Below are 25,913 nucleotides of genomic sequence, written 5' to 3'. Positions count from 1 at the left end.
AAGGCAAGGGGACTTCATTGAATTTCGCCTGCCGCTTCTAAGTGGATTGCTAGGGTATACCAGGATTAATTAGTTTCGTGTTGTTAATTCAATTCAAAGGTTGCTGATAAACTAAAACCATCAAACTCCATTAGTAGAAACAAAAACTTCTTAATTATGACAGCATCTTTGGGGTTGTGGATAAGTTTTATCAGTATGCTAAAGTTCCATCCTGGGTTTTCAGGATTTGCAATGGACCCACTGCAGTGGACCAGAGAGACCTCAGTGATTAAAGCATTTCACCAAATTTTTGACTTTTCAAATTTGGTATCTTAAAAAAAGAAAAAATTGAACCTTGGTTTCAATGGCTTTTTCCGCCATGTCTTTTAATGTAAAATTCTATTTTTTGGTAAACTAGCCCGGGAGAATTATTGCAGGCTTTTCACACACATACATGTAAAATGTACAAGGTTGCTGATGTGGATTTTGCCCACCTCCCTGGCTCCACCCCTTTATTGTATGGCACAGTCACAGTCATTGTACTATGTACAACATTGTACTATGTGTGGGGAAAAAGTCTTTTATTACCTCCATATTTTATTTTGTGTTGAGAATGTTGAAAATCTGATTACCTACATGGTCTTACAGATAACTGCTTCTCTCAACCTTACCCCCAACTAAACCTCCCCTTTCTATGAAAGCACGTTTGGGAGCGTACTGGCATGTGGGAGTGCACACACTCACTGGCTCACCATTTGGTCTGGATGCACATGTATATTGCAGCGCGGGATCCAGCCAGCTGTCTTTGCAGCTTGCCATACTGGGTCCTTTTAACATCTTTCCCTGTTTAATGCAAGGGACTTCTCTGCATCTGGGACACTCCCCCAAGTATGTGCACATATGGACACAGACAGGCGTAGATGTGGACAGACATGCACACATGTACACTTACACTAATTCCTCCTCACCCCTGAGCTCTCAGTGTACCCCTCGCCTCGCCTAGGACATCGTCCTTGATTCCCAGGACTGGGGTGGCTGTCACTCCTATGTGCCTCCTCAGCACCTATGTTTAGCACTAACGTTGCAATTGACACATTGTAATAGCCTGTAAATGCATCGGTAACTCTCACTAGAAATTAAGTTCCTGAATAACAGGGACTGTACTTTATTCACGTTTGTATCACCGAACATCAGCGTTTTTTGAATAAATGACTGAAGGCTGTAATGATTGCAAAATTACCTGCAGAAACCCTGCTCGTGTATATGGTTCCATTCTAGGTCATTCCATTAAGGGTCTCCTTTTCTTCTCCTACCTACCAGCCTGGTATCTCTGCGGACTGATTAACTCCTGGCAACTCCTTTAGCAGAGACTTCTAGCTGCTTCCCAGTGTTCACTCTCGCCTTTTCCTTTGTAAAAGAATACTTGAGTTTTAGCAGGGAATACTGATATGGAGTGGAGTTGAGGGGATATTTCCCATTCTCCAGCTAAACTGGCCATTTGAGTAAGTATGGTCATTAAAATGTAAAAGTAAATACTATCTGGGGCTTCTGGAAAGTATTCTTAAAAGAAAAAATATATGTCCTCCTTTAATCCTTCCTCTCTCTTGCTGCTTAAAATGTGGAAGCGATGGCTGGTTCTCTAGCAGCTATCTTGGACCATGAGGAAATATGCTAAGGATAGAAGGAATCTGTGCTCCTGGGAGTTTTCTAGAGTGACCACACCAGCCACACCAGACTACAACTTACTGCCAGACTTCTTTTATATGAGAAAAATAAATAAATCTCAGTAAAGTCACTTATTTCAGGCATTTTTGATATGACAGCTAGACCTAATCCTAAATACTACAACCAGTACAACTAGAGACTTTCTGTATCTATGCACAGGTCTTAGGGGCTACGCCTGGTCCTTGCCCTGGGGAAGCCCTAGAGAAAGAGAGGAATCAATGTCTAGTCTGGTTAGGAATTTTTCCATATAGCTGTAGACTCACCATTCCCCAGGGCTATGTATGCATCCTCGGTAAAACTCTAAATTAGCCAAAATTTATTTTCCACGCTTCTAGTTTTTCTTTTTTCAGCAAATGTGGTTGCAAGTGTCTCAAAGACTTCCCAGAAAATATATTTGTGGTTTTTCCTGAGACTTAAAACTTTAAACCAGCATTTCTCAAAGAGTAGTCCCAGATCGTCGTCAATGTCTCTTGGGATTATTATCGTTAACGTGGAGTTCTGGCCTTAAACTCAACACGCTTGGTCACAACCTCCTAAAGTGGAGCCTCTGTGTTTTATAAGCTCTGCAGGGGGTTGTGAGGCACAAAAGTCTAACAACCGTTGCCTTCAAACAGACACTAGAGGCAATCTTTGCTACCTCTCAAAACAGACCTTTGAGGCCCTTTCTGCCTCTACGGACACCCAGGCCACCTCACATCCATCTTGCCAAAATTAAAGCTTCCGAAATTCTACTGCCTTGCTGCCCGAAGTATGGACCATGGACCAGTGGTATCAGCATCCCTTGTTAGAAATGCCAATCTCAGGCCTCACTCCAGATCTGCCAGTCAGAATCTTCATTTGAACAAGATCTCCAGGTGCTTCCTAAGCAACTTAGTGTTTGGGAGATGCCGAGCTCCATGCAGCTCTGTGCCTTCTCTTGAAATACATCATAGCCCTCTTCCATTCCCAGCACTTGGCCACAGGAGGCTGCAACTTACACTGTCCACAAACCTGCTGCTGCTGATGGTGGTGGTAGAATCCTTTACTGAGTACTACAGACAAAATGGTATGAAGATGTCTGTGATGGTAATTGTATATGTCAACTTGGCTGGGCTATGGTCCCCAGATATTTGGTCAAACACTTATCCAGATGTTGCTGGGAAGGTACTTTTAAGCTGAGATTAACATTTAATGTGGGTGGACCTCGTCCAATGAGTTGAAGACCTTAAGAGAAAAAGATTGACCTACCAAGGAAGAGAGAATTCTGCCAGCGGACTATCTCTAGCCTGCCACTCTGCTCTGCAAATTTTGGATTTGCCAGCCTCCACAATTGCATGAGCCAACTCCTCAAAATAAATCTCCCTCTCTCTATATATATTTATATATGTATATATGTAATATATAATATACATTTATATTTAATATAAATATATTTAATATTTATAAATATTATAAATAGATTTAAATATACAATATTTAAATATATATATATGCACACACACATACATATCCTATTAGTCTATGTCTCTGGAGAACCCTAATACAATTTATTTGTATTATATATTCAATATATTAATCACTATATTGACAAATACAACATATTTGTCACAAATTCATTGCAAATCTCCTTTAGAGTGATTCGTCCATCTCATCAGATTCTTCCATTTTTCTCTGTCACCTATAGAATCAATCCACGACTCCTTAGTGTGATATTTAGCATCTCCAAGGTCTCGTGCCCGACACTGCACTTTTCTGCCTCATCAGGCTTCTCTGTTTTCCAGACTAGCTTTCTTGTCTCTACTCATTCCTTCTCTCCCTTGGCCTCCTACTGAAATCATTCTCATCTTTGATGCTTTGCTCATAAGAGCCATCTTCACTTACAGAATAAAAACACACAAATGTTTGTTGAATATTGTTGCATAAAACCTTCCCCCTTCTCAGGTTTTCTCGCCAGTTACAATTAATCATTGTTCCCTGAAAGACCTTTGAACAATTATTTCATTATGAAATATATTATAGTTGGTTACATGTATCTTCTGTCTCTCACTAAACTTTAAGCTCCTTGAGGGCAGGACATATGTTTTTACTACACATCTTATTTGCTTACATGTGTTCTTTTCAGTGTCTGTTCAGTAATATTTACTGAATGAATAAAAAAGTATATGTGTGATACATATATTTTATTATTGACATTATTGGAATATTCTGAATACTAAGTGGAGAAGGGGATTATATTTGTTTCTATGTTTTTTTTTTTAACTTTGTAACATAGAAAACTGCAAAATAAGAAGACAGATTCCATGGGGCTGGCCTGGTGGCACAGTGATTAAGTTCACACGTTCTGTTTCTCAGCAGCCCGGGGTTTGCCAGCTCAGATCCCGGGTGCAGACATGGCACTGCTTGGCAAGCCATGCTGTGGTAGTCGTCCCACGGATAAAGTAGAGGAAGATGGGCATGGATGTTAGCTCAGGGCCAGTCTTCCTCAGCCAAAAGAGGAGGATTGGCAGTAGTTAGCTCAGGGATGACCTTCCTCAAAAAACAAATCAAAACAAAACAAAAAATCAAACAAAAAAAAGAAGACAAATTCTCCACTCTCAGAGATTATTATTTTATGGAATACCTGAAATAGTAGTCCCCTTCCTTTATTCTCTGTCGCTATATCCTGCTTTAGTTTTCTTTGTAGCTCGTTTCACTATCTGGATTTTATGTATGTATGATTTTATTTATCACCTATCTTCTTCCTCTAGGACACGAGCTTCGTGAGCGCACGGAGTTTGTGAGTGCTTAATGAGTATGTATTGAATGAGTTCATTTATCTGTGAGTGTGAATGTGTGGTCAAAGCAGGAGTGCCTAGCCACTGAAAGTAACACAAACATGTACCTACTTAAGATGAAAGGAGCTGAATACACCGCCTTGCTGTCGAACAGGGAAAAGTCAGTCTTGTTGATTTGGTTTTATCTTGAGTTACATAGCAGGCTGGCCTAGGCTAAAGGTTCTCCAAACTAATTTTTAGCAGCAGAGCCCCTTTTTGGAAATGAAATGTTGTGCAAAACCATAGCTGCCCAGTTGCAGGTCTGTGTCCACCCAGGGGAAGGGTGACTTTTTCTAACTTGCACGAAGGCTCCGTATGGACTAGAGGTAGCCCTGCATGGAACACTAACACATAAGACAGATGAAAACTGTATCGCTCTGATTCAGGCAGGGATGAGGAACCCCCTCCTCTGGGCTTCCTTCCGCCTTATCACTCCCCTGTGGTCCCTAAGGCATCTTTGTGGAAACAGGAGTTCGTGAAAAGCACTTTGAAAACCACACAATTCGGGGCATCTGGGGAGACTTCCAGATCCAAGCATCATTAATCAGGTGGAACTTTCAGTCTAAAACAACTGAGGCCTAGGAGATGTGAGGTTTTGATAGAAGATGATGTGGGGCTGATTTCATAGAGAAGCAGGACGAGGGAGCCTGACAGTATCTGTAAGCACTTAGATGATAATGGAACCAGGGGCAATAAGCGGCCTGGATTTTCAGATTGAATCAAGCTGGGCAAACCTAATTGCTTTTTTTTCTTTTTTTTAAAGGGAGTGGGAATTGCATGATTAATAAAAGAGAGAGAGAAAATGAAGATGTAACATAACCCAATTTTGGCAAAGCGCTTAACACAGTATCTAATAAAGTCTTACTTGCAAAATGAATTCAAATTGGATTGGATTTGGACTCCAGCATTCCATACTGGCTAAAAGCTGAGGGTTGGTGACACAGAAGCCAAGGATAAAGGCGATGTCTCGCATTACGGAGGTGTCTGGTAGCCCTGCCCCAGGAGTTAATGAAGCTCTAGCATTAGTTAACAGCTTCATTAATGATCTACACGATGAGACAAAAGAGGATCTTAATGAATGTTACCAAAGAAAGTGTGGGGAGATGCTGTGAATTCCAATTTCAACCAAGAGGTTTGCAACAAGAAAAGAAACATGCAGAAACAACTGGGAGGACACATCTTAGAAGCTGATATTTAGGGAAAATGGCTTGCAAGATTTTGAAGAAATGTATTTCTTAAGTATAAAATAACATTCTTTGAGATTTGAGTACAACAGACATTTAACCCAACCATGAAGTTAAGTGCTAGCCTACAAGCCTGGGAGAATCCTCTCCCTCACCAAAACAAGATACATAACTAAGTCACTGCAGGGCATTGAAAAGTAGCAGCTAGCGAAAAGTCTTTTTTCTTCTTCTTAATTTTCCTTTTTCTCTCAGAGTGTTAGCGGGAGAACTCTGACATTGGATGATTACAAGGAATAATAGAAAGAGGTGAGATTTTTTAAAAAGGAAAGGGGGAGGTGAGATCAGCAGATAGAGACAGTATTCATAAATCTCCCCACCCCGACCCCACCCAGACAAGGATTTCAGGGGCCTCTTGAGTTTTATAAGACTAACGGGAAAAAAATCTAGTAACTCACATGATCTCAAAATCCACTACTTCTCTTCCACCATCCTCTACCTCCCCTCTCCCGAACCATACAAAGAGAAAAAGCCAACAATACTCTGTGGTTAAAAGTCATTAATTTAAACCTTTTTGGGGTCATTTCTATGTAACAATGAAAGCAGAGTCCTTAACCTTAGAAAGCACACATTCTAGTGGGGAAACAGCCAAAAACATTAATATTTAAAGAAACAAGTGCTCGAATTGAACGTGGGATAGTAACATGGGTGAATTCAAGGGAAGTAGTATCTGAATTGTGACTTGAAGACTTCATAGGTATGTACCAGGCTGCCAGTCAGACAAAAGAATGGGGCGGTGGGGTGTGGTAAGGCGTATCAAGACTAGCAAGAGATGAGATCAAAATGATGGAAGGCACCAAATCATGACGAAGCTCAGAAGCTGCTCAAAGGAGTTTCAATTTTATCTTATCCATGTTGGGAAATTATTGGAGAATTCTGAGTCAGAGGATGACACGGTTAGATATGTATGTTAGTAAGATCATTCTGGCATCCAGAGTATTGTAACAGGCTCCTAAGAGTTTCCCTCTTCTGTCTTTATCTTCCTACAGCCCAGTCTCAACACAGCAGCCAGACTCATCCTGTTAAAATGTAACTCAGGTCATGACATCTGCTCAAAATCTCCAAAGGCTTCTCATCCCAGAGAAGTGAAAAGTCCAGGTCCTTGCTATGACCGAGGAGATTCGACACGATCTCACTCCCATTAGCTCTCTTGCTTCTTCTGCTACTGCTTTTCCTTCTTGTCTTCTCTATTCTCCTCCAACAACTGGAAAATACCAGGCATAGGTCTACCTCAGGGGCTTTGTACCTACTCTTCCCTCTCAATTGCACGTGTCCCCAAGACAACTGCATGGTTCACAACTTGGTTCTCTCAAGACCCTGCCCAAATACCACATTTGCAGAAAAACCATCCCTAACCATCCCATCTGAAATTTCACCTCCCTCTCCCCAACTCTCATACACACCCTTCCTTGCTTTGTTTATCTTATTGACACATCACTTTCTAATATACTATATAACGTACCTATGTATTTTATTGTTTCTCTCCTCCCGTTAGAGGGTAAGATCCATGAGAGCAGGAATTTTTGTTTGTTTTGTTAACTCCTAAGACCCTGGTGCCCAGAACAGTTCCTGCACATACTAGATCCTCAGTGAATATTTACTGAATGGATGAACGAACTGATGAAAGATGGAGTAAAGGAGACTACAGGGAGACCAATCCCATAGGATTGCAAACAGGAGGCCACTGTGTTTGTGAAGAAGCTCTAAACAAGGGCAATAGCAGTAGGGGGTAGAAAAGTAAAATGGGTACCAGAGATGCTTGGGATGCAGAATCAACAGAAATTGAATTACTATGGAGATTAAGAAGCTGGGAAGCATTCAGGAAGAATGACTGCCAGGTTTCTGCTGAGGCAACCAGGTGGATGGTGACTGTATTTGCCCTGATAGGGAACATGGTACAGCAGGAAAGAGAGAAAGGGAGAAGATGATGGATCCAGGTTTTGACATACTGAGTTTGAAATGTCTGATGGAAATTTGCCTGGATCTAACAGTTGACTGTTAGATGTTCGTGTCTGGAAAACAGACTATGAAGTACCAGTCTTTGTTTTCCTCCAGGGTCTTCTCTATGTAGACGAAATGCCAAACGAAGCCACTCTGGCTCCCAGTAGCCAGCTCTGAGTTGCAGAAAGTAGCAAAGCCACCGGAGTACCAGACAGGAGGTCCAAGTGGTGAAGGGCAGTGAAAGCAGTTGAGACGGCAAAGCCCATGAGTATCAGGTGCAAAGAGCCCTGGGCTACCCTCAGTCATTCATTCAACAAGCTTAGGGGGCACGGTGAGGAGCAGCTCTGCCATGCACCAGGTACTCAGGTAGCCAGTGACAATGCCCAGAGGATTACGACCTAGTTTCTGCCCTGGGAACTCAACAGTTCAGTCATAGGACTCTGGAATATGGCTCTGGGGGTTTCACTCGTGTTGACAGGCGCTAAAGGAAACTTGGTCCACATGATGAGAGAAACTTCTAAGTAGAGATATTTCTAAGAATATTGCTTCAGTCTTATGAGAGAACTAATAAGTGCTACCACCATCCTCTGAGTCAACTAAGAATAAGTTGAACAAATTCCAAGAAACAGATTCACAAGGGTGATATACATACACGTATATACATTCACATAATAACCACCGAGTTAAGGAGTTTCGTCCTGAAGGCACATGAAAAACCATCCTACTTTTGTACAGCTCATTTTTTTCTGATGTATCAACATTTTCATCCAAGACACAAAAGAAATATGCTATAAGAAAGGCTACTTTGACACTATGATTCCAGGCAAAGATATGCCCACTAATTTACTCAACACAGCAGTTTCTAGAAAGCATCATATGGAATGAGTTTATATCATATTCTATATTTCGATAAAGCCCATTTTTCTTTGCATTCATACACCAAGCAAGAGGGATAAACAGGTGGCATTTTTCTATGACTTTCCACTGTGGTCTGCATGTGCATTCTATCTATGTGTTTTGAAGTTCTATCACGTTTAGCTTGATTTTGCCCTAAAGCTTCATATGTGTTATAGCTCTATTTTTACATGCAGTTTGAGAACATGACGACCACAGCTCCAGAAAGCTGCCTGCCTGGAAGCTGATCACCTGACTTCCATTACCTTCCAAAGAATGACTCCCTGGCACCCCTCCATCTATTTTCTCTCTTCCTTGATGAGTAACTTCATTACAATAAACCTTCACTACGATGTTTATTTACTTTCATTTGTTGTTTATTAGTTATAGAAATTTGTTTCTGTTGCTCAGTCGAACATATTTTTCTGCCTTTGAATATTGTTTGGGTGTTTTGGGTGGGGTGGAATACATCACAACTTTTCCCAATTAAAATTAATGGAAAAAATGTTTTTATTTAATGGCTTTTCACTTAGTGGCAAGGTGTTCAGAAACAAATTAAAATCATTAAATGAAGGACAGGCGTTTCTGGTTTATCATTCTAGTGTTTCTTTTTTGCAAATATAAGCAAATCAACATTTCCGATTCAATAAAATAATATTAACAACCTGGTCTTTTTTTCGTTTGTTTTGGTTTGGTTTCTGTTTGTTTGTTTTCAGGAAAATTGCCACTTGATTCCTCCCCATGGCGCCTCTTTCTGTAGGTAGTTAGGTCTCACTTGAAAACTCCTGCTTACCTGCCCTTGAGGTCCCACCTCTCAATCGTTTTTCCCTCACCGGGGAATCCAAACAGCAGGGCAGCAATAACAGGACTAACCATGCCCTTCTGGATCATCAGCAGATTCAATTTTCTCCAGGAAGTCCAGCCCCCAGCTAAGCTGAGTGACAGGAAAGTCATGCCAAGACGGGAGCCCAGACTCTCTAGAATGCTTGAGCATTTAATGACTGACAGCGGGAGTCCAGCTGTATGAAGGCAAGTGCCAGAGAGAGAGACACACAGAAGAAAGTTCTGCTGCATGGGGCGGGGGTCGAGGGTGAGGAGAATCATTTAGAAGGGAACGCGTATGGATACACACACAGGTGCATGTGCGCGCGTACACAGATGCAGACCGTACACAAGAAATCACTAACGGGATCAAAGAGATCGAGAAACCCCGTGTCCTCCATTCCGTCTCTTCTGTCCTAATTAATGCACGGTGCTCACAGATGTTTGCCAGGGCAGAATCTCAGTGTCAAGGCCCCTGAGACCGTATGAAATTAAGTTGATCTGCCTTATTTCTAGATGAATTTTCAAAGTTTTTTTTTTTTCATCTCATTCGATCTCTAAACCAAATCACTTGAGTTCTAAACCCATTAAAAAAAAAGTCGGTAAATTTCCTCAAATCCCAAAAGGGTGCATAATAGCTCCGATGTATGAGTTTTGCAAACAAGCTTTTTTTTTTACATGGAATTCGACTCTTATTCAAACAGTTCTGAGACAAGACATATGACATTCTCTCAAACTTGATCAGGGGTGACATGAGGGCTAGTTGGGTTTTCTTTTGAATTCCAACATGACAGTCACAGAAAAACAAAACACAAACCAGTGTTAATAAAGGACAGATCCTCTCACAGCTCATCTTGCCTGGAAATTACTATTAATAGCAAAGAAATAAATTCTATAATAGAGAAAACTGCACTATCAGTGGTGGCATTAATGTAGTTTATGCTTGACTAAAATCTAACTAAAGTGCTTGTCAATAATATAGATATTTCAAAATCATTAAAATCACTAAAAACAGCTAATGAAAAGAGTCTCTATTTTTTCCAACTTTGTAATATGGAGAATTTCAAACATACAGAATAATTAAGTCTAATGAATTTCAATTTAACTACCACCTAGATTCAATAGTTATTTATTTTCTTACAGATTTGCTTTATTTATAAATACATGTGTCTATACACATAGTTTCTTTCTTTCTCAATCATTTGAAAGTAAATTGCAGATGACAGAACACTTTACCTGTAAATACTTCAGTATGCAGCTCCTAAAACTGAAGACATTCTCCTACAGAAACATAATTCTGCCATCTTACCTAAGAAAATTAGCAATAATTCCATAATGTCATTTATCATCCAGTGCACATTTACTTTCCCTATCATGCGCAAAATATCTTTTAAAGCTGTTTTTTAAACAAGGATATAACCAAGGTTGCCGCAGTGCATTTGTTCTGTCCCTTTAGTCTCTTTATTCTAGAACAGTTCCCCCACCTTTACATTTTTCTCATGACACTGACTTTTTGAAGAGACCTGACCATCTCTTTGATAGGTTGTTCACATTCTAGATTTGACCTATTGCTTCCTCAGCATTGTTTAACTTGTTTCTCCATTCCCTTCACTTACTGTAAACTGGAAGTTAGGTCTAAATATTGATTAGGTTCTGGTTAAATATTTGGGGCAAGAATACTTATAAGAGATGCTGGATCTTCAGATTCCATCACTGTGGAGACACGTAAAGTTAGGTTGTCCCAGTATTAATGATACTATGTTTGTCATCCTTGCCACATCTCCTGATGATTAAGGTATGTTCTCCCTTGACAACTAGCAATTAACCTGGGGGTTGATTCTTTGGCATCATGTGAATATCCCATAACTCAACAACCTCTCACCTAATGGTTTTCTCATCTCCTCTTGTCTAAATCAAGAGTTTCACTGGAGGCTGCAGAATGGTGATTTTCTGATCCCATCATTCTTCTACATCTAGCTGAGAGGGTTTTTTTTTTTTAAGAAGAACTTTTCCTCAACAACCAGAGATGAACTATAGTTCTTCTTAAAAAGGATACAGTAAATCCTTTATTTTTATTGTTCTGCTTTGTTTTATTTTTAATCACTACACTTAGAATAAAGAGTTGATGTAATAACCACTCCCAATATTGTCAAATGACTCTCTTGGTATGAATTCATGGTTTTTATTTAGTCAATGTTTTAAATTTAACACAATGATTATTCTTTTGATGCTCAAATTGCCACAAATTAGGGGCACCGGAAGCCCCCTCAGGTGGGCTCCTGAGTCCTCTGACATGCCCCTGTTAATCTCTGAGTGTTTGTCTTCTAGTTCTAGGTACCCCATGTTCGTATTGTCCCCTTCCAAATTTGGAATTAGCCCTTTCTCTCCCTTTGAGTGGGGAATGGTATTTAGAAAACTAGATCCAGCATTAGACGTGCTCATCGCTGCTGGGGTATTATTGTTTCCAAACCCTTTAGAGATTTAGAAATCACAAATTTCTTTTGATATTTTTCACTTCAAATTTAAATTACAGGATTTTTCTTAATGTATTTGATTTTCTATTTATGTTTGAACACCTTGGTTTCTAATAGCATTAACATTTTTATTTTTTTATTCAGCAATATACATAAAATGATTTCAAATCTATAACACCAATGTTACTACTAACAAAGTCACTGAATAAAGTTTAAATTTCTCTGTGGCTGTTTTTAATTATATGTCCCACTAATGAACAGTTAGAGCACCGTGCTCAAAAGTCACTTGGCATAAGTCTTTTTCTGAATGATGTCATCATTCTGATATAGAACCAGATTGATTTCTTTCCATTTGTTTCCATTTCGGGGCTTGTCTTTTTTTAATCCTTTGAATTAATTGTGTCTTTTGAAAATTAAAATATCCATATAATCAAAACTCAAAACTATATTAAAAAATTATACTCAAAGGACTCTGGTTTTCATCGCCCCAATCCGTAAGGGTAGCCATTTTTATTAAAACTGACTTATCCTTCCAGTGTTTCTTATCTTATAACTAAGCAAATAGCCACATACATTTTTATCTAATCTCCTTTCTTACCAAAGGTAGCATACTGCTATATACTCAAATCTGGACTATGTTGTTTTTCACTCTATAGTATACCCTGGAGACCAGCACAGTAAGAATGTAGAGTTCTTTCCCATTCTTTTTTGCAGCTACATAGTACTCCATTGTGTGATAGTACTACAATTGATTCAGTCAGTCTCATAATGATGGTTCCTATTTTTCAAGCAGAGGAAAATCTCACCCTATGCTAAAATGTAAAATATACACCAATATTTATAACTTCCCTTTCTGATATATATCATCCATACTATTTGGATTTTTATAGATGAATAGTCTTTTTGATTAGACTCTAAGTTCCTTAAACATGAAAACTGTCTTACATCTAGTATCGTAACAGAGCTGATGCTGCTGTGTATCTGATAAATAACAAGTCATATTTATTGACCACTTCTGTGTTCTAGGTAGTATCCTAAGAACTTGTTTATGCATATTATGCTTATTAACTCATTTAATTCCAAAAACAACCCGCAGATGTGGACACTATTACTATCTTCATGTAACAGCCGAGGTAAGGTGTGGTCTGCTCATGTGACATAACTTACAGGGCCAGGGTATAAACCCAGGTCACCTGGGTCCGGAACTTGCAGTCTTAATCCCAAGAGGATATGGCTTTATTAAATGTTCCCTTTACCTAGAACCCCCCCTGCTTCAAGCACAACGCTTGACATGGTCCATATTCATCCAAGTAGATTTGGTTGAATTGGGGTTGGAGGACCTAGAAGCCTGCCTGCCTGGCCTCCGGTTGATCCTCTCTCTGAGCCTACATAGCTCAGCTTCCCCTTCTCTCCGCCCACACTTCCTGGCAAGTGGTCAGCAATTAGGGTTAGTCAGCTCATGACCAACCTTCTCCCACCCCGTTTCAGGGAGATAAGTAGGCCCCCTCCTTCTTTGCCTTAATGGCACCATGCCCCTCTCCTCAACTGCTCAGTGTTAACTGTAGTTTAATTTGAGCTCTGATTATAACTTATCAGGGGCTTTCTTCCCACCTTCCAAATGGTCCAGACTTAACTGTAGTAGACATTGTTGCTGCCCAGAGGCTCAAATGAAGCAGGCCCTTATCCAACTTTGAAATCAGGGAAATATGGTTACTTTCTGGAAGTAACACTTTACAGTAAACATAAAAGAGATAGGTGGACCCACTTAAAAGTATTCCCCACTGAGAAAAAAGACTGTTGATCAGAAGAGGAGTCAGTAAGTCATAGCACCAAAGGAAAAGGAAGTTGATAATGAGAATGCCCACTCAGGAAAGAAGGTGATCAGAAGAAAGGACTCGTCCTGTCTGGACCAGGTGGCAGATGTGTCCCCATGGAGGAGATAAATGAGGCTCAGGCCTTGAGCCATCTGATCCCATCCCATGCTCAAGCAGTGTCATTCTGATTATTACTTGGCATCAGTATTGGCCAGTCATTGTTGCTTAATGCTCCACAACCAGCAATGAAGCTTTCAACCACAAACATTTGTTTCTTGCTCATAGATCTTTGGGTTGGCTGTGGTTGCTCTATTTCAGTCTTCAGGTTGGGTTAAGATCTGTTCTGGGTGTCTCTCATTCCAGGACTCAGGATGGAGGACCATGGCTTCTTGGGCATGCTCTTCTCATTACTCAGGGCAGGAGAACACGTGAAGCCAAATCACACGTGCACATTTAAAGCTCAAAACTGGATGTTTTGTACAGTGTTCCCCTTGTATTCCACTGGCCATGTCAGGTCACAGGGCCAAGCCCAAAGTCATGGGGGCAGGTAAGTATATTCTGTCCTCAGTCAATCATGGTAAAAGTGGGAAGAATTGTGAACAAATAACGCAAAAAACCACAGCATTGCATGTAGCATTTGCACAGGAAGAGACTGGGCTGTCCTATTCTTTGATCTTATATTTCTTAGAGTAAATTAAGAATTTGGCCTCCTGGTCTCTGCAAACCTCATTAATATGAGTCTTCTCCAGAAATGAATGCATTTTCCATGGACTAACTAGTCAGGTTTCTATTAAAGGTATTTGCCAAGAACTGTGCAGGATGACCCATACAAATAAGTCTATAGTCCCTAGACAATAATGTTCAAAGTTTGGTCAATTAGATATTTATTTTGGTGCACAGTATTCAATATTCACACAGAGTTCAGATACATTTTACCTACTTCTCACGCCCCATCACTTCATCCACGATCTTTAAGGGGTGAGCTCACATACATCTTATATCCAGCCGGAGAGCAAAGCTAATACTTGATAGACTAGGAAGAGCACTGGACTTTGATTCAGTCTTGATTTGTGCTGAGTCTACCAATTGTCAGCATGTGATTCTGAACTAGTCATTTAATTTCCATGATCCCCATTTTCCTTAATGGTAAAACGGAGGTGATAAATACTCCCTTACTTACCACACACATTGTGAGACTCTAAGTCAAAGAAGATCAACTATAAATAGAAGAAATAGAAATAGAGGAAACTGTTATTGAGGACACTTCCTTTATCACTCATTCTGCTCTACCACTTCTGCTGGCCCTGTCTCCCAGCCACCTGTATCCCTCACCCCATGCACACACTGTTCAACTCTAAGAGTTATCCGGACCAAATTGTAGGGCACTCAGTATGCTCAAGCCACGAAATCGGTCCATGAATCATCTTTGTATGCGCAGCTTGCTCCTGGTGGATGGCAGCTGTGCACCACTAATGGCCTCACAAGCATCAGAGCTGCTCTAGTGCAGCAATTATTTGCATTAATCAAAGGCTTCAAGCAAATCTCCCATTTTTGGCTGAATAGTAAAAGTGTACATTCATGCTGTGGCCAAATGAGAGATGTCACAGGAAAAGGGATGCTTCGGGCATGTGTTGCTACTGTGGTATTCAGCTTCTAACCAATCTCCCACTCAGAGAGGGTCAACTTTGCTGGAGAATGTTATCTGCATACAAGTTAACTTAACAAAAGAGGGTGTGGTGGTTTAAGTGCATAGACATACTTGCTAGTTAATCGATATCTGAATGAGTTGAATACCGCCATTGTATCCATTCCAATTTCAGTGGGCTCTCTAAGTGTGGAAATGAGAGCTAATCAACGTGGATAGACACTTGTTTGAATAGTTCCAGGTGGCATTTTAAATGAATCATTCTCAGCCTTGCATTTGAGGCTGATGCCACATGCAGACAGTGGCATGGACCCCAGGCATGTGGAGCCACTTTCATCCTGAAGGACTGGATGGGGTCCATTTTCCAGAACCCCAATCAGTTCCCCAAAGGAGTATCCCAGATCACATTGCCTTTTGCCCCACATAAGTCCTTTCTCTCATCCTCAGGAGAATTAGTAGAAAGAAGACATTGAAATACCAAGACTCAGAGGGTGCACCTTATCAAACCGGAGCAGACTTGGAAATCTGAAAGATACCACGAAAGAGGGCATTGGGAGCTTAAGAAGACTCCTGTCAAGCCCACTGGATTTCTCTGAAGTCAAACTAAATCTAAACTCCTTTGAACCGTCCAACCCAGATACAAAAGAAAAGGGAGACTGAAAATTTCTCAGTCATGTGTGGTGACTTGTTCTCTGTACGCTGTAGGAGTATTAGAGTAATGAGAAGGAAATTCTGCAGGAGTCCAATGCTAGGAAGCCCACTACACGGAGGCAATCTTCATTGAGGAGCACCGTGGGTGAGCTGCAGGGAAGAGAGACTCAGCCGAGCTTGAAGAATTCCTCTCCTCCGGAGACCTCTGCCTGCACACCCTGAGTTCTCTAGCCTATCTGTAGTCAACTCAGGTTAGTGCTTTAACATTTCACCATGTATTTTTTTCCTAAAATAATAAGAACTTACATTTTAATGAAAGGATCATTATCATATTCAAGCATCCTCTCTCCCACAGGACTTTAACTATTCTTTGCATATTTATGATTCTGCTGGGCTAAAGCTGAAAGAAATTTACAAATGAACAAAGGAAAGGAAGATGTTGACTCCTGAAAAGACTGTCACAAAATGCTGTTTGTAAGGATTATTTGTTGTTTGTACCGTCCACATCCACTCATCCTTCGTACTCCGATGTTCCTCTAGAGAATCACCTTCTACTCGACTCTCAAGGCTTCTGTTAGAATTGGCGACATTCTTGGCTCCAAAGAAAGGCATGCGATTCAGCCATGTCCATGGAAAGCATCATATTCCCCTGGGTCATAATGATAAGTTTGTACATGGGTATGCAACCCAACCGAGCCAATAAGTCTTAGTTCAAACTGCTGGGGAAGAAAAAAATTCTCTTTTGCCTCGGATTTGAACGTGGGAGGATGTATCCTGACACTGTGGGCAGCCCTTTTGCCACTGCACAGAGCCTACAAGGAAGCCACCAGGAAGGAGATCAGAAATTAAGAGAGACCTGGGTCCGCGCTAAGCCCCAGACTTTGTGATTGCGTGAATCACTAAATTCTGTCTTTTCATTTAAGCCCATTTGGGCAGGACTTTTTGCGAGTCCCCACTTGAATACAGCAAGCCAAAGAGATTCTAAAATGTGTTGCATATTTCACCCTCCAATGCCTAACTTACCCTTTCCACGCCTAACTTAGCATTGTACTCTTTCCGTGGAAAGGGTTCTGGTCAGGAACGAGAAGACCTGCTTTCTGATTCTATCTGTGAGAAAGTGGTGAAGCCACTAAGTCAGTGTAGACGCCTGAGGATTTTCATCTAGCAAATGAGGGGTCCAAACTTGTGGACTTCCATAATTCCACCCTAATACTTACCCAACAATCCTGACTGAGAGGACATCTGAGAAATAATCAGAAAGAAAAAAATATGTTTTCTACTCAGTAGGGCACTTACTCAAATGGCCAAATATTTCATGTTCTTTAATTATCTCTATCATAGACCCTAAGCCTGATTCATAGCAAAGAGCACAGTTTAAAAAAATAAATCAAAGAAACATGCACTTTAATATATTATACTTCTTCACCTGCTATCGAGGTCTTCTATGGGAATCAGATTAAGCTATTTTCCAATTTTCAAACCAGGCCAGCTGGGCAAAGCTACGCCATCTTTGATAAATGAGAAGGAAAGCCTCATTAAAGAGAGCGTCCACACTTTCCTTTTTTTTGTCAAGAATCTCTGTAAGCTGCAGTTAACGATTGGAACAGTCTGCAGGCTGCAGTTAACGATCCACGTGGTGTTTGTGTCTCTGCTGAACTTGTTTATTTGCATTTAAAAGAGATTTTGGGGTAGATGTAAATACTTTGATGGGATTTGTGGCAGAGACAAAGGTTGGTTAACATTTTGATCCAGTGGGTAGAAAACTGAAAAGCCATCATTAAATTGGTAACCAATGGTACTGAAGTTAGCTTTTGAAACCACTGAAAGGATGTTTGGAGCATGAGGGATCAAAACAGAAGATATAACTGAAAGCGAGAAGGGTGGGAACACTGGTGTTGTTTTCGGAATTTGAATGCTTTTATTTTGTAATCACAAAATAAGAAGCAAAAGCACTTTATGGACCTATCAATCAATATATGCCTGAAGGTAAAAAATTGAAATAGTATTGGCCACAATGTGGACAATTTGGACTAGAGACACAAGAATGCTATACCGATCAGACTGCCTGCCTTCAGGAGGATGGCCTGAAACAAAACAGAATAAGCTTGGAATCATTTTATCAGCTCAGAGATACCACAACACAAAACCTCTTCTATCTCAGGTGATTCAGATGCTTACAGAGCTCCTGGCCACTTCCCTAGGAAAGACGGACCTGTGGACTTTCTGGGGAAGAGATAAAGCACAGTCAAGGGGAAAGGTCTAGATGCAGTCACATGAGTTCAAGACAGATTCTGACTGTGAGATCCTTGAGTCTTGAGTATTGAGCCTCATTATCCTCATTTATACAAGTGAGTAGAATAGCACTTATCTCACAGTTTTTGTAAAACTTTCTCCCTGATTCCACCAAGCTGGGATCAATGCTTCTCATTTATGCTTCCTTAAAACTGAACGTATATTCCTTTAACATCCCATACCAGGTGCCATGAGTGTTGTCTGTACAGTTTTCTGTCTCTGTCAAGACACTAAAGGCTCATTAGAGACGTATTTGCATTCACTGATTGCTATTGTTTGAATATCTACTAAGTGACAGGCAGTCTCTTGGGTACTCAGAATTCATCAGTGAATAAGAAAGACAGAGTGCCTGCCCTCAGAGGGCTTATAGTCTGGTAGTAGCAGGAGAGGTTCGGGCAGAACACAGACTATTACAACACAATCTCGCTTTCTGAGACAAGGAGAAACCAGGAACTTGAGAAATAGAAGGCATCCCAGATCCTCAATTATTTGTTAAAGGAATGATTAAATGAATAAGTGAGTAGATGAATAAATGAATGAATAAATCACTGTTTATTTCATCCCCTTTGGAGGCATCAAGAACTCTTTAAGTATTACAGGTGTGGAAATGGAAGATTAGGGAGGTTAAGTGACTTATCAAAATCTTTTATTTGGCTGATGACTACTTTGCATGATATTTTCCAGCAGTTTGTTCAAAACGTTTAGAATCATGACAATGCCCCTATTTGAAATTCAGCCTCGGTTTAGAGGAAAAAAAACTCTACTTTTCAGATTTATTGGTGTATAGGGTATGAACGTGGAACCCTTGATCTATCAAACAACATTCCTATTGGGAATCAGATGGCACACAGGGTAGACTGCCTACTGCACAATATTGGTTCCTCCTTTTGATTTTTATTTAAACTTGCTTCAAAGCTTCAAATTCTTCGGTAACTTCTAGGAGTGATAATTGTATCTCTCAGGAGGTATATCTAATGTTTAAAAAAGAATCGTTGACTTCTAAAACAATGAAGGAGCTATTTACCCTTGCAGCAGCAGCCAAATCTATTTATCAATAGCCCATCTCTCCTAAATGAGTTCATATAACTACTCATAGGGCCAGGACTACTGATGTTTTGTGTATCTGGGGCCTTTTGAATTAATTTTCCCACTGCTGAGTGGCAATGAAAGACAAGGAAAGACTGTTTGTCTTTAACACTGGAGAGAGCTACAATGGAAAGGACATTCGTCTAGCCTGGGTGTCCCAAAACTGGATCAACTCTCCCAACTGTATCTTTTCATTTTTCTCCCACAAATCACTTAACCTCTCTGGACCCCAGTTTTATCATTTGTAAAATAAGAGAATAAAACTTGAAAATCTCTTAAAAGTCTCATGCAGCTCTGATATTATAGGATTCTAATATTTCCATTTTATCAATATGTTAGATGCAAAATTCAGATGCTTAGACTCAGAGCACTGTTTATCTGGGGATGTGAGGAAGTCAAATTCCTAATGGGGACACCATGACGTGGCTTGAAGGGGCATTGAATACCTTCTCCCCAAATCTCAACCAGCTCTCCATAGGCAGCCGGAAAAAAACAGACAACCTAAATAAAAAGAGTATGTTTGGTATGTAAATGTGACTTCAAGAACAAAACCCTCGGCACTTCCCCTCATATGTAGATATGCACATATGTCCTCCTCCAATACATGTACAGCCACAAAAAACAGGGGCCAGGCTTCTATTCCTAAACTCCTCCAATGTAAAATTCTGGAGCCACCAATGCAGATCCCTAAGCTGCAAATCTACAGTAAACGGGAGAGACAAATAAAACAGATCTGATTCCTGTCGCATACATGCGACAATCCTTTAGGTATGATATAGAGTTTGAATCATGAATTTTGAGAAAAAATTTGAGATTTTTTTTCTTTTTCTTTTGTTTTTTTCCCTAAGGAAGATTTGCCCTGAGCTAACATCTGTTGCCAATCTTCCTCTTTTTGCTTGAGGAAGATTCACCCTGAGCTAACATCTGTGCCAATCTTCCTCTATTTTGTATGTGGATCACTACCACAGCATGGCCACTGATGAGTGATGTAGGTCCATGCCTGGGAACTGAACCCAGGCCACTGAAGCAGAGAATGCCAAACTTAACCACTAGGCAACAGGGCCAGCGCCTAGAATACTTATTTTGTCTTTTCACCAGGAGTACATGGTAAATAAGAGAGAAGCAAGAAAAGAGGTATCTATGAGACCAGGAACACATTTTCTTTGTGATGCTGAAGTCATAAATGAAAATGGCACAATGTATAGAAGTAGAGCAGAGAGGGTGAGGGAGCTGATTTGAAGTAAAAACGGATATATCATTAATTAAGTTGTTAACTACCCTAGGCAGATAGCACTGGCTTATTTGGGGAGATTCTGTTTTTATGACGTTGTAATTAACAATGTTGAAGATGAAACATTGGTCATGAGGTTGGACTGGATGATTGTCTTGGTCTTCTTCAAAGGATGTTTTAACAAATAGGCAGACTCTGTGAAAAAGATGCATAAGTAAAAAGCAGGTAAATAAGTTCTGCCATTAAAAAGGATATCAAGAGCCAGTTAAAAACCAATTCAGGGTCATGTGAAATTTCAAAGTATGGGATAATGGCACTCAATAAGAGAACTCTTCAATGAAATTGACCCAGATAGTTGATTGTCATGTAATTCTGAGAAGAGAGAGCTGAAAATTGGTTTCCTTATTACACAGCCCTCCCTAGGACCACTCTTCGGAATTATATCTGCACTGCTTCTGGTGCCAAGGGAGGTTCTGTTCCTTATAAATACTTCACAACTCCTGTCCCTCTAACAAGAAGGCATGAGGTACCTGAAGACTCACTAATAGCTCTCAATCCTTCATTCATTCTGTAAATTTGTACTGAGTTCCTAATAAGCAGACACACTGAATCAGATGCTGACGATGCTGTGGTGAAAATCAGACAAGGTCTTTGCCTTCAAAATTTTGAAACCTAGCTAGTGGGTGGGTAGGTAAGGGTTCATAAACACTAGCAGCCATTTAGAGCCTATAAATACCCACCAGAAGGGATTAGGGGCTTGGTAGTGGAAGCAAAGCTCAGAAGGTCACTGCCATAAAAAATAGTTATCATGGTATGTGACAATGACCATCTTAAGTCTTAAGTTGGATTGCATGATGTATATAACCTTGCATTGGCTCTCTCAACCTTCATTTTACCCTGCTTCTATTTGGATAGTTTAGAAAATGAAAAATGGCATTTCCCAGACTCTCTTGCAGCTAGGACTTTTAGTGTGAATTGTGTTATGCTAACTAGATACACTTGCAAGAGGTTAAGACTGAACTAGCATAGTGAGGCAGTGGTCATCTTCCTGTGCATGTGGCTGGCTGCTGGAAAGCAAGTTCCAACAGGTGAGTGTTTCCAATGGTGGACTTCATTTCACGTAGGCCCACTCCATGGGCATAAGGCAGTTGTCACAGCAGTTTTTTGATGCCTGGATTGTAGCTATAGTGCTTAGCCTTCAACAAGCAACCTGATAGAACCCTCCTGAATTCAGCTCTTCTAGCTCATTCCTTGTGTATTAGTCAGGTGTCTCCAGAGAAACAGAATATATATATATATATATATATATATATATATTTTATTTTTGTGGGTTTTCTCCTAATGACTCTCTCTCTACGTTCATTCAATCCCCCATCCTTCCTCCCATCTTTTTCTCCTCCCTCCCTCTCCCCTTCCTTTCTGTCCCAAATCACATATATATATATATATATAAAATATATAATATATATTATTACAGAGGCTGAGAAGTCCCACGATCTGCCACCAATGGTGTTAGGTCCTGATCTGAGTCTGAAGACCCGAGAATCAGGAGTGCCAATGTCCAAGGTCAGGAGAAGAAGGATGTCTCAATTCAGACAGAGAGAAAATTTGCCCTTCTTCCTCCTTTTTGTTCTGTTCAGGCCCTGTACGGTTTGGATGATGCCCACCCACATTGTGGTGAGGGCCATCTGCTTTACTCAGTCTATGGATTCAAATGCTAATCTCTTCCAGAAACACCCTCACAGACATGTCCAGAAATGTTTTACCAGCTACCTGGCACCCCTTAGCCCATTCAAGTTAACACATAAAACTAACCATCACACCTTTATTTTGTAAAGACCTGTAATTCCACATATTAAGTCCTTTTGTGTTTGAAAGATATACAATGTTTTCTGTTTCCTACAGTTGACCTTGACTTATAAACATGGTGAGACCATTACCACATCCAAATGTTGAGCCTGATGTCTATCCCTAGCACCAGAGAGCAGAATGGACATATTGATCCCAGCAGAGTAGGAAAGCACTGACATAGGCTGGAAGGGAAGACGGGTAATCTTTCTCATCCAAGTATCCTGGAAAAGTAGGTGAAATACTTACTATATGACTTTGCTGCTTTGGGATTAGAATTCTTATATGCAAATATTTACACCAGACTGGGTTTAAGGTCCTCCCTGCTCTGATTCTATGACTGTGACTGTCATCCAGGTCTAAAAAGCAGAGAATTCATGCTCATAAGTTTAGGATGACTGAGCTAATATCATAGGTCCAAACATTTCATGGCTTTCCCAAGATCACACAGCTACTGAATAGCAGAGTGGGGTGCTCTTAAGGTATGTCCATAAATTCTTTGACATACCTCCTTTCATAATGTAGAGCCTAATGCCTCTCTCCACGAATGCGAGGCTAGGCTTAGTGACTCACTTCTCACAGACAGAACGTGGTGGAAGTGATGGTGTGTGACCTCCAAATTTAAGTCACAAAAGATATTATCAACTCTGCTCTGCTTTCTTTCGGATTGCCTGTTTTAAGGATACCAGTGGCTATGTTGTGAGGATGCTCCAGCAGCCTCTAGTGAGGCCCAATGGGAAAAAACTGAGTCCTCCTACCACAACCAGCATCAGCTACCAGTGTAAGAGAGGGAGAAAATCTTCTCCTTGTATCCTTCTAGGTTCTCAGCTGGGGCTCTGTAAGAAAAGACAGATTAACAAGAGAAAAATAGAAGTTTATTAACATGTATATCTCATATATACATGGGAGAAACTCAGAGATGAGTAACTTGAAGAAGTGGTTAGAATGTGGGTATTTATAGCCACTTGAGCTAAAACAAAGGAAAAGATGGTTAGGGCTTCTGAGAGAGTTATAGGAAGGTGACCAGGAAAAGTATGGTAAACAAGGATGAGGTTTGCCATGCAGATTTAACTCAGTTATTCTCCATGGATGAGTGTCTTGTAATTAAGACTCATCCTTCTCTTCCTGGTACAGAGAGGGAGACATCCTTAAAAGCGGAAATTTCCTTTATAAATGTCATTTCCCTTAGAAAAGGGGAACTTATGCTCTGTCTTCAGAGCTTCTCCTGTGTCTTCTGTTTCTCAAAATTATCCTCATGCCAGAGAGGCATATTTTGGGGTGGCATATTCTGGTCTCCTATACCAGCCATATGAATGAGTCACCTTGAAAGCAGATTTTCTAGCCTCAGTTAAGACTTCAGGTGACTGCAGGCCTGGCCAACATCTTGGCTGCAGCTCCGTGAAAGAGTCCTGTTACGAGTTGAATTTTATTTCCCCCAAAAGACATGTTGAAGTCCTAAACCCCAGTATGTGTAAATGTGACCTCATTGGGAAATAGGGTCTTTGTAGATGTAATCAGGTTAAGATGATGTCGTAAGGGTGGGCCCTAATCCAATATGACTGGTGTCCTTATAAAAAGGGGAGATCTTGACAGAGACAGAGGCACACAGAGGGAAGACGATATAGAGACACACCAGGAGAAGACAGCCAGGTGACAACAGAGACAGAGATTAGAGCAATGCATCTACAAACTAAGGAGCACCAAAGATTGCAGCCAAACGCCAGAAGATAGAAGAGGCAAGAAAGGACTCTCCCTTATGAGATGGGTTTTAGAGTGAGCATGGCCCTGCCAGCACATTGATTTTGGACTTGTACCCTGTCACAGTGTAGAACTGTGACACAATAAACGTCTGTTGTTTTAAGCCACTCAGTTTGTGGTACTTTGTTGCAGAAGTCCTAGAAAACTAATACAAACCAGAGCCATCCAAATAAGCTTCTCCTGAATTCCTGAACCACGGGGACCGTATTGAGATAATAAATGTTTAGTGTTGTTTTAAGCCACTAAGTTTTGGCCCAATATATTCTGAAGCAATAGTTAACCAATACTCAGAGCTAGACCAGAACTCAAGCCTTCTGACTCCAAGTCCAGTAATCTTTCTACTATATCAAGTTGCTGCTCATTACCTTTGAGAATGAGAAAGGCCATGAATATCTAGCTTAAATAGCTAATAGCGTTTTTGGAGACATCAACAGAACTTTTCACTATGAGGTAGCAAAGTTATCTTCACGGAAGATAGATAGTAGAACTAATCTCACCTGGGTTTGTATTGCCCCTAGGAATTCGACATCCCTGGAGAAGCGGTTTCAAATGAACAGCACTCAGTGATGAAATGCAGAGTAGACACTATGTTACAAAGAATATTATTTATAACTATTCAACTACTCTCCAGACAGAGATAATAGATAGATGGAGAGACAGATGGATGGATAGAAGGAAAGAAGAAAGAGAGAGAGGGAAGGGAGGCAGGTGGGGGGCTGAATGAACACACAGAGTCACTAGCAGAAAACACACAAAAATAAATAATAGATTTCCGTGTGTCAGAAAGGTGGAATTATGGCTCATTATCTTCTATTTTTCAAACCAAACTATTGTAATGTTTTTTGACAGGTTCTTTTCTCTAGCTTATAAATAGATCTTTGTTTTCTCCCTCTCTCTTCCTTTTTTTTTTTTTATTTAATACACCATTTTTCTATCTTCTGGCAGAGGAAAGAAAAGTATGTATTTATATCTTAAATAATTTAAAGTCTCAATATTGTAATTTTAGAGGTCTTCTGTTTAATGTCATCACATTATTGATTGCAACTTGATCTAGATGAGATCATCTCAGAATCTTTGAAGCTTGAAGAAGAAAAGGAAAAAGAGATGTAATGTGTTTTGGTCCATAGTTTCTCCTCTCAGAAGTAAGTAACTGAGTTCTACGTAGCCCAGCACAGGATCCAAAGTGAACAGAACTGGGGACCAGCCCAGCATATCCATCCCTTGGTAAGTTGCAGGAGTATTGTCTTACATAAAGCTATTTGGAGTCTAAAATCCAATCCCACTAAACATCATCATTTGATTTCCTGTTGTATTATTTTTCCTCTTAGCTGGTATGACAAAAGCCAATGACTTCCCAAACAGGAAAATGTCTCCTTTTTCAAGGACGAGTAACTGTGGAAATTTTTAGCACTTCTTTAACCAACCAACAACTCCATGGGCACTGAGTGGTAGAAGATGTTTTCAATTTCATTCTTTAGGTTGAGGTTGCCATCCAAAGGAGTTACACACGAACAGACCATGCCGAGCTTACATATTCGTGAGATCAACATATCCCCAAAGACACCAATTGCATGAATCCATTCTATTCGGACACAGTTGAAGTTAATATTTTTCTCGTGTTTGCTTGTTTTTTAATCAAAGCACAGCAAACAGCAAATGAAAATGATAATTTTCTTTGGACCCGCCATATTTTCTACAAAGCAACTACTGGCTGTGATTA

General features: G+C 40.3%; 1 long non-coding RNA gene across 1 annotated transcript in view; it reads right to left on the bottom strand.

Moving 5' to 3' along the window:
• Nucleotides 1-25,913, bottom strand: part of LOC139045169 (uncharacterized) — a 101,137-nt gene that overhangs the window by 6,017 nt on the left and 69,207 nt on the right. The window lies entirely within an intron of this gene.

The sequence above is a fragment of the Equus asinus genome, chromosome 4, assembly GCF_041296235.1.
Source record: "Equus asinus isolate D_3611 breed Donkey chromosome 4, EquAss-T2T_v2, whole genome shotgun sequence".
In the NCBI taxonomy this organism is placed as follows: Eukaryota; Metazoa; Chordata; class Mammalia; order Perissodactyla; family Equidae; genus Equus; species Equus asinus.
Note: the sequence above shows the minus strand (reverse complement) of the source record. Positions and strands in the feature narration are given on the sequence as shown.